The following is a 10,107-nucleotide window of genomic DNA, read 5'->3' on the forward strand; positions in this document are numbered from 1 at the left end:
TCAGATAAAGAAAGTGTTTCAGAGTTTGTTGTTCTGATATCTCAGTGTTTGCAGTAGTTCTTGTATCAGCACCTTTAGCATTACCTCACTTATTCAGGTACAAAAAATCATAATCTATTACAGCCAGAAAAAGGCCCCGGGACCTACCAGACCACACTGTTTATAGAATAAGTATATGTGATTTTACAGAAATAGTATACATAAGCACACTGATACCATTTATTATAACATTTTATAGTAATATTATTGTTTTTAAAATCATTTCAAATTAAAAATCTTAAGGACTGCTACTTTAACATTAATCAGGTTGAGCACAAATGGAACATTTTAAAAACAGTGTAAATTTTTATTATTTATTTAAAATTTTCATTAGTTTTCCTTTTTTTTGTTTTTTGAACAAACATATAATATGAAAACATAATAATCAGCTAGCAAGAAATATAATAAAAAAAACAGACAAAAAAATATGCATGAAAATGCAAATAAAAAAATTGAACAAAATCAAGTTAAATAAAAAAGGTAATGTCATATCAGTCTAAAGAGAGTCTAATCATATTCCTCACATCATATGAATATGCAGAAACATGAAAATGAAACATTTTCAAAAGATTTTAAAATAAACTGAATTTCTCTGCAGGGTTCTCTTACAGCTCACCTTAATCTCACACCGGGCTCACCTGTACAACTCAGGTAGACCCGTGTTTAACCATCACCAGATTATCTGGTTATATTACAGCACTGAACGATTCGGCTCTAAGAACCGACTCTTTAAAGTGAAGGGAGTCGGCTCCTGATTGTGAACTGATTCTTTTTTCTGCTAAAGCCGCACGTGATTGGTCGAGATTGGTCTGTGAGTGTTCACTGAGCGAGAGGGGCGGAGTTACACACTCAGCACAGTGAACAGATTCACTAAATACATTTACAACATTATTAACAATAAACATCAGAGACTGGAGCTTTCGGTCTAATCTACACATTCTTTGATTTCTGTATTTTTCTGTATTTCCAGCCAAAAATCCACTTCCACAACTATTTATATATATTTAAATTTTCACTAATACAGTAAATATTAAATAAAACATATAACCAGAAATGAGACTGCTAAAGAGACTAACACTTGTTTTTGAACAGTGTTTGTAACAGTCTAACACTGTAAAATTGTAATTAACAGTGTAATTACAGTGTAATTGCAGTGTAAATAACACTGTAATAACAATGTAAGTAATAGTGTATGTAACAGTGTAATTAACAGTGTAGGTAACACTATAACACTGTAATTAACAGTGTATATAACAGTGTAATTAACATTGTAATTACAGTGTAAGAGCTCCCGCAGTGTGTTCAGTATTCTCACTGTAGGAGAAATGGTGTGATGTTATGCTGATCACATGGTATTAGGACAAATCATTTTTAAATAAATCAATATTCTGAAATAAACACATTATCAGCTGAGAAACAGACATTGTAAAACTCAGTTCAGATAGAAAAAGAAAGATTTGTGTAATTTAAATTTACAGTAAAATGTAAAACATGACATTTTTGGAAATCTCTCACACCTGGATAATCTATAATCCACCTGTTTTTAGACGTTAAGTGTAACATTGAGAAAATGTTGTGAAGCTGGGGCTGTAGTCGCGGTGTGGTGAACTGTATTAGACGGTACAGGATGAGGGACTCTAGTGTTTATGAGGCACAATGTTTCTCTTACATTTAAGTTTTCAGTTTTAGCCACGCCCCCTCTAGTATATACACGCCTCATGACGTGCAGTTGGTACCCAATTAATGTTTCGCCCCTAGCCTTCGAAGAGCGTGACTCCGCCCTTGGGTTGTGGGCGGGTCTCAGAGGGTCTGTGTGTGTTACTCTGAGCTCCTGTGCCCCTCCCTCTCCCCCCTCCTCCTCCTGGGAAAACAGCGACAACAAATTAGCCTCCTTTTATGTGGGAGTCTGAGGACGACACTTGGACAGGCCTGAGATTGTCCTCCCGGGTTCCCATGAACCGCACTAACCTTCCCTTTCAGACGCCGAGGAAGCGGCCTTTGTGCCAGCACCTGTTTCTGTGGAAATTGGTAAAATGATGGCTTTGTTAGGGGGTTACCCCGACAACCAGGAGAAAGGAGCAAGGAGGGGGAGGAGGGAGGAACAAGTGTGTGTGTGCGCAAGAGTGTGTGTGTGTGTGTGTGTGTGTGTGTGTGTGTGTGTGTGTGTGTGTGTGTAGAACAGGGCAGTTCCTCAGGGTTCCTGCAGGGGGTCAGTGGGTGGGCAGCAGTTCGTAGATCAGCTGGTTGAAGGTTAAACCTGTTACTGGACTCAGGTTTGACCTTGGCGGCTCAAACAGGTCATCATTTATATTTATAGGGTATTTAACGTTGCATCCATATATGTTAGACACATATTTTAATTCAACACAACACATCACTATCTTACACCCCACCAACAGTCTATTTTCACTCCTTCCTCCTGCCTGGTTTAAACAGCAGCAGATCTTCTGAATATATCTACACTGATGGGCGTAACAGAAAACACAGGAGTTCCACTGACTGAATACAACCTAGACAGATGCCAACAGTCAGACGTTCATCGCTATCTCGGTAACACAGGCGCCGCGCTGAGCCGAGCGTACACCCCCACTTATTACACACACATGAACACACAGCAGCACAAACCCAACTTTTACATCAACAATAAACAGAATAGTAAATAAAATAACATTGCTGTTCCCGTAAATGAGCTGCTGGAGCTCCTTCACAGCGTCAACCAGCAGCTCAGTTTCCTCTGCTGAGAAGAGTTTGTTGAACACGTCCAGGTAGCTGCACCGTTACAATAGCAATCCACCAAAGACAGAGCTCACCTGATCTACTCTTAAAGAGAATGATGAGCTTATAAAGAGACACTCTGATTTTTTTTGTGTGTGGTGCACAGAGGATGTTAGTGATCTAATTTCATATGTAGATTATTTTTGTTTTAATAAATACATTATTTAAAAAATGTATTATTAATGTAAATTTTATACTAATAATTAACTACTTTACTGGTGTTAAATACTGAAATACTCATGCCAGTTTCACTCAGCTAATGAAATAAAAACTGCATTATTATTGGTATTATTATGGGCTGTGTGTGTGAGGGGCTGTTGTTGGTATTATTATGGGCTGTGTGTGTGAGGGGCTGTTGTTGGTATTATTATGGGCTGTGTGTGTGAGGGGCTGTTGGTGATGCAGATCTCTCCCAGCAGAGGGCAATCATCTCTCAGGAGTGGTGGAAGGAGAGTCTCTCTGGCTCTCAGAAACAGGATCGGCCGTTAGATCCAGACGTTTTACAGCTGAGTCTGATTTATTGCTGCACAATACAGAGTTTCACAATACATCACAGTCTGAGCATGCACTCAGGCTTTCCACAAGGTTTAGGAGTGTGTTTATGGTGTTTATGGAAATGAGAAGGTCTGTCTCTCAGTCTCCAATTTAATTCATCCTAAAGCTGTTCTGTCAGGTTGAGATCAGGACTCTGAGCAGATCAGTACAGTTCTTCCTCTAAACTCACCAGATCATCCACGTCTTTATGGAGCTCTGTTTGTGCGCTGGTGTGCATTTAGTCATGTTGGAACAGGAAGAGGGCTTCCTCAAACTGTTCCTGCAAAGCTGGGCATCATCATCATCATTTATTGCAAGAAGGGGCATCCTGGTGGGCACTCCATCACTTTTTACCCACAGGATGTGCAGCCAATAGGACACTTGATGTTATTGTGCCACTCTAGGGGGCAATTTAGTGCCACTTTTCATCCATGGGAGCACTAGGTGGGGGAGTTGTCCCTCTCTTGAGTCTATCAGGGGATCATATACAGTATATATTCTGTATATATGAGGTTGGTTTAATGAGCTGTAAGTATGCTCAGACTCAGCAGTCCGGTGTGGTCAGATGGAAAGTTCTGCTGGTCCTGCTGTACATTACAGAGAACCTTCCTGACCCAACCACAACCGAGACGTCAGTCGAGTACGTGTTTCCATTAATGACGGCCTTAAATCAGCAGAATTACAACTATTTGGCTCGTTCCCAAACCCAAACACTCCTGATTCACTGGATCTGCAGGAAGCTGTTGGTAGACCACAAAGAGTGAATTAAAATCATACAAAAATATCCATAAAAATCTACCTTGTTAGGAAAATGCCAGTTTTACACAATACCTAGGGTTAAAAAAAGAGTTTAAAAAGATTGTGCGCCCTGTTATTTTCATAAACAAATTAAACAAGCTACAACAGAACATAACTGGAAAACAACCATAAACTGACACTGTAAAGCACAAAATCAGACAATGGCCTGTTCTTACTCTAAAACAGACAAGAAACACCTGGTTAAGATAACGAGAGGGCTGGGCTACAGATGAGACACTGATACAAACACTAATGACTGAGTGGGGCTAAGGGAGGAATTTGAGATTAGTGAAGAGTTCAACAGGCAGGTACAAATCCTTCACCTGTTCCTTTAGATGATTTCCAGAGACTGTGTATATAATAAGTGGTTTGTGTGAGGATGATGGAAGGCTTATGAAAGCTATTAAAAATGTCTTCACCACGGTCACGCATGTGTTACTCTTCCCTACTGTGAGAAAAAGACAGAGAGAGAGAAGGAGCAATAGCATCTGGAGAACTGACTGTAGACCTGAGTTTACAGCTCTCGCTTTAACATTAAACGTTTCTGTTTGTGTTTGAGAGAAACATCACAGTGAAAATTATATTAATATTCTTTATTATTCTTTATCATACGTCCCCTGTTGTGAAAATGGCTTGGTCTCGGAGTGCACGGGTTCTGTAATGGTATCGTATTCATTTTAATTTAGACTTATTATAAAAGAATAAGACTATATGTCATAAAAGAATAAAAAGATAAAGGAAACAAATCTGAACAATATAAACTTTCACTAGAGAAGAACATCTGCTGCTGGTTTAAGATTTTTCCTAAAACTCTGCTCCTCAATAGACCTTCAGGACCACTAATATCCACCGCTACTTACACTAGCTTAGCCAAACACTTCTACGGCTAGCTAAGCTAACTCCACACACACACACACACACACACACACGTGCAGTGTGAGGGGCTAGTTACAGATGATTTATTGAAGCTCAGGGATTCACAGCATGGCTTCAGTTCAGCCCTTTCCCAGAGCAGCGGAAGTGGCTCCCAGCCGTATCGAGCAGGAATTCTCATCCCGGGGGCCCCGAGTCCACCGGCCCCCAGGACCCCGAGTCCACCGGCCCCCAGGACCCTGGGTCCACCAAAGCCCCTGGATCACACAAATTTCTTGACACTAGTTGATCTGCAGATGAACTACTTACAGCAAGCAGCACCTTAGAGCCCAGTTCACACTCCGACCACTAGGAGGCCGCACAGAAACACGGAATCACTCAGAACATTAGAAAAGACTAATATACTGTACATCTCTCTCTATCTCTCAGGTTTAATAAAGGTGTATTAATACACAGGGTTGTTTTTACAGGTTTTATGGGATCTGTAGTTTTAGTCTCAGTGGAAATATTTACCTTCCCACCGGGTACCTGCCCTACGGACCCAGCAGAATAAATCTCTACTGCTGATACAGACCCGGCCCGGTCCGGACCACGCCACAGCGCTGCAGTACCGCTCTGCTGCTCAGTGTTACTGTTTCAGGAGTGAAGATGCTGCAGAAACACGAGCCTGAGATCTTCAGCAGATCATCCTCACTTCTCCAACACAGTCAGGAGAACACTGTGTAGACCCTCTGTTCACTCATACTGTCTAACACACACACACACACACACAGGTGTACGGAGGACACACCCCTGAGAGCTGTGGCCCCGGCCGGCCCCTCGCTAGGTGCTGACAGGACCACACGTACCGACTTGCAGAAAAATGTTATAAACATTTATTTCAGCAGCAGCTTAAACGCTTCCATTACAGACAGTGTTCCAGCAGAACACGCTCCTCCACCTGATCGCAATAATAAACACAGCCGGGCACGGGGGGGCACGGGGGGGCACGGGGGGCGGGTACGGCCGCGGCACAGAAAAGCCTGCAGATATCTCAGGAGTAACTCGGTATGATGTGTGGAAGAGCTCTGGGAGAGACACTATTAGCTGACTGAAGGAGGGGCAGAGGGGGCAATCGCCACCCCTATTGCCCCCACGACTGAAAAAATACTCACTAAAGTGCCATACTGGCTGCCCTACATGTGAGAAGGACTGATGAAGTGACAGCTTTGTTGCCCCTTCTTGCAGTAAATGATGATGATGATGATGATGATGATGATGAGCCTCTACATCAAGATAATTTGATTATACTGTATATCTTAATGGGTGCCATTCTGCCGTTTCAGTAGTAAAGGGCGCCATTACAGGTAAGTGCCTTCTATGCCACTGGTGCCAAGACGTGCTCACCAGTGGATTAAATGTGATGTGGTGTCCTGTAGATGCCCATCACTCCTTCAAATGTGATACCTGGTCATTAGCTCAGTTAAACTGGGGGGGAAATGGTTTTAAAGGAATAACAGGATGGATTGATCTGAGAAGAACGTCCCAGTGTTTGAGCAGTCGTGTATATTCCGTGGTTTAAGTGAAATTTATGGGATTTTACTGAACATGTTTGTTTAAATTTCTTAAATCATATATTTGTGCAGACAAAAGATATTCTGTTCATAGATTAAAAGTAGATTTAGAATTAGTAATATTTTAAATTGCCTGTATAAATCAAGGAGGTGGAAGCAGTGAGTAATGCGTGGGCTGGGACTTTTTTAGTTCATATTCTGTGTATTAATTCTGTCTAAAATATAGATCAAGCATTCATAGTGATTAGTGAATAGTGTTGAATAAGTAGTCAGAGAACTATGATCTAGAATTACACAGCAGTGTGTGTGTGTGTTAGTGCTCTAAGTATATATCAGGTCTGTGTGATTAATCATATTTTATATTGTTATAACAATAAGAGTTAATGATAAACATATTTAAAGAGCTGTAATAACTCTGTAATAACTCAAACTGCATTACCCCCCTACAGCAACAGGGGGTGCTCTATACACTGCAGACTGCACTCATGTGACTCATGCAGGCTGGAGGAAGAGCGAGGTCGAGTGAAGCAGAGAAGTAGAGTAGAGTGTCTGCCTTTAAGTGTGTGTGTAACGTGTGTGTGTGCGTGTGTGTGCGCGTGTGGGTGTGTGTGTGTGTGTGTGTGCGTGCGTGCGTGTGTGTGTGTGCATCTGTGTGTGGCGAGTGGTCCCACCCATGTTTGTTCTGCCAGCAGCAGTCTGCTCTTGCAGTGAATGTGGACCTCACACAGCGCTCAGCCCGAGCTCTGCTGCTTCCGACAGTGTGTGTGTGTGTGTGTGTGTGTGTGTGTGTGTGTGAGAGTGTTTGTGTGTGTGTGTGTGTGTGTGTGTGTGTGTGTGTGTGTGTGTGTGTGTGTGTGTGTGTGTGTGTGAGGCTGGCAGCCGCCCTCAGGCAGAGAGAGGAAATTCTCCGGCAGCAGAGAGGATCTGCTGCCAGAGCGGCCTGTAGGAGAGCCGCCAATACACAGCACACACACACACACACACACTCACACTATACACACATTCTCATACACACACTCAGGCTGATTCAGTCTGAATCACACAGCTGTACTAAAGCCGGGGCTACAGGCTGAGAAGAGTATGTGTTAAACTGTGTGTGTGGTGATAACACCAGAGAGTCCTAATCTACTGGCAGTACTTTTCTGTGGGTGATATATACAGCTCTGAAATAATAAGAGACACTTAAAAATGATGAGTTTCTTTGATTTTACTAAATTAAAAACCTCTGGAATATAATCAAGAGGAAGATGGATGATCACAAACCATCAAACCACCAAACTGAACTGCTTGAATTTTTACACCAGGAGTAAAGCAGCATAAAGTTATCCAAAAGCAGTGTGTAAGACTGGTGGAGGAGGAGAACATGATGACAAGATGCATGAAAAAAAACTGTGATTAAAAACCAACCAGGATTATTCCACCAAATATTGATTATTTCTGAACTCTTAAAACTTTATGAATATGAACTTGTTTTCTTTGCATTATTTGAGGTCTGAAAGTTCTGCATCTTTTTTGTTATTTCAGTCATTTCTCATTTTCTGTAAATAAATGCTCTAAATGAGAATATTTTTATTTGTAATTTGGGAGAAATGTTGTCTGTAGTTTATAGAATAAAACAACAATGTTCATTTTACTCAAACATAAACCTATAAATAGCAAAATCAGAGAAGCTCAGAAGTGTATCATTACTATGAGAAGTGATTGTAAAGGTTTGATTGGTGGAATGGAGAGAGTGAGGACGTCTGTCTGACAGAGACGTGGTGAGTATCTGTCTGTGAGCAGGAGAGGTCTGAAGATGTGTCTCTGTAATTACTGTCACTCAGAGCATCATCACTGCTCATCATCAGCTGCTTTTATCTCTGTTTCTCCAGGCGACAAGAGAAATTCATTATTCTGCATCAGAGTGATTCAGACTGGGGCAGGTGACGGAGACGCTTATAATAATAAAGATAAAGATGCTCATCAAATGCTCATCGTCGAGCCGCATCACTATTAGCCTGGTTATGATTGGACAGAGACCCGCCAGCTCTTCTCTTCCCTGTCGTCTGAGGATAAATCAAATCTTTATAAATCTGTTTCAGGATTTTTATATTTCCCCTCTCGGCCCGAGGCCAGCCGGACCGGATCCAGCTGGAGCCGCCGCACCAGTTCTGAGACTCAGGCGTCCACGCCGAAATCCGGTCCTACAAACGGACCCACTAATACCACAAATACTATAAATACCATAAATACTGCAAATACTACAAATACCATTAATACTGCAAATACCATAAATACTACCAATACCATAAATACTACCAATACCATAAATACTACAAATACCATAAATACTGCAAATACTATAAATACCATAAATACTACAAATACTATAAATACCATAAATACTGCAAATACTACAAATACCATAAATACAACAAATACCATAAATACTACCAATACCATAAATACTACCAATACCATAAATACTACAAATACCATAAATACTGCAAATACTATAAATACCATAAATACTACAAATACTATAAATACCATAAATACTGCAAATACTACAAATACCATAAATACAACAAATACCATAAATACTACCAATACCATAAATACTACCAATACCATAAATACTACAAATACCATAAATACTACAAATACTGCAAATACCACAACTACTACAAATACTAGAAATACTGCAAATACCACAAATACTACAAACACTCCAAATATTTAAAATACCACAAATGCAAAAATACTACAAACACTACAAATACCATAAATACTTCAGAATTTTCAGTTCAGCTAAAGAGTTAAGTTTGGTAATAAGATAATGGATAATTAACATAAGATAATTATTCAACTAAAAAGTTTATATGAGTCAAACAATAATCAGATTTTACTACAAGACAATCCAATAAACATACTGAATAAAATGTGAATTTATTGCAATATTATACTGTATAATACTATATGATGCTGTGTGGTAGGTGAGTTTAGGGTGTTTAGGTGTTGTATGGAGGTAATGTGAGGTAATGTGGGGTAAATGTGGGGTAAATGTGGGGTAAGCGAGAGGATCTTAATCAGAAGATGAAGATGATAAACAAGCCCAAACTTGGAGATGGAAAAAGTTCTATAAATGATTCACTTTTAAAATCCGCCAAAATAATAATTAACAGTAAAATGTTCAGAGCCACATGTAGAGTTCATCTACAAAACCTCAAAGATGAAAAAGTGAAGTGTGGCGGCGATGAGTGCCCAGGAAGAGACTCCCCACCGAGAGTGTGTGTGTGTGTGTGTGTGTGTATGGTTAGACCTCACAGAAAGATGGGTTTGGGGCAAACAGTCAGAACAGACACACACAAAGATCACAGGAACCAACCAGTGTGTGTGTGTGTGTGTGTGTGTGTGCGTGCAGAAATAGTTGGGTTAGTACAGAAAATGTAAAAAAAAATCATATAAATCGGGTTAATGTTAATTTAACTGGGTAATATTGAGATGATCAGGTAATTATATTGTATCTTTCAGAGAAACAAGAAAGAGAAGAAAT

Source organism: Astyanax mexicanus, chromosome 8, assembly GCF_023375975.1.
Source record: "Astyanax mexicanus isolate ESR-SI-001 chromosome 8, AstMex3_surface, whole genome shotgun sequence".
In the NCBI taxonomy this organism is placed as follows: domain Eukaryota; kingdom Metazoa; phylum Chordata; class Actinopteri; order Characiformes; family Acestrorhamphidae; genus Astyanax; species Astyanax mexicanus.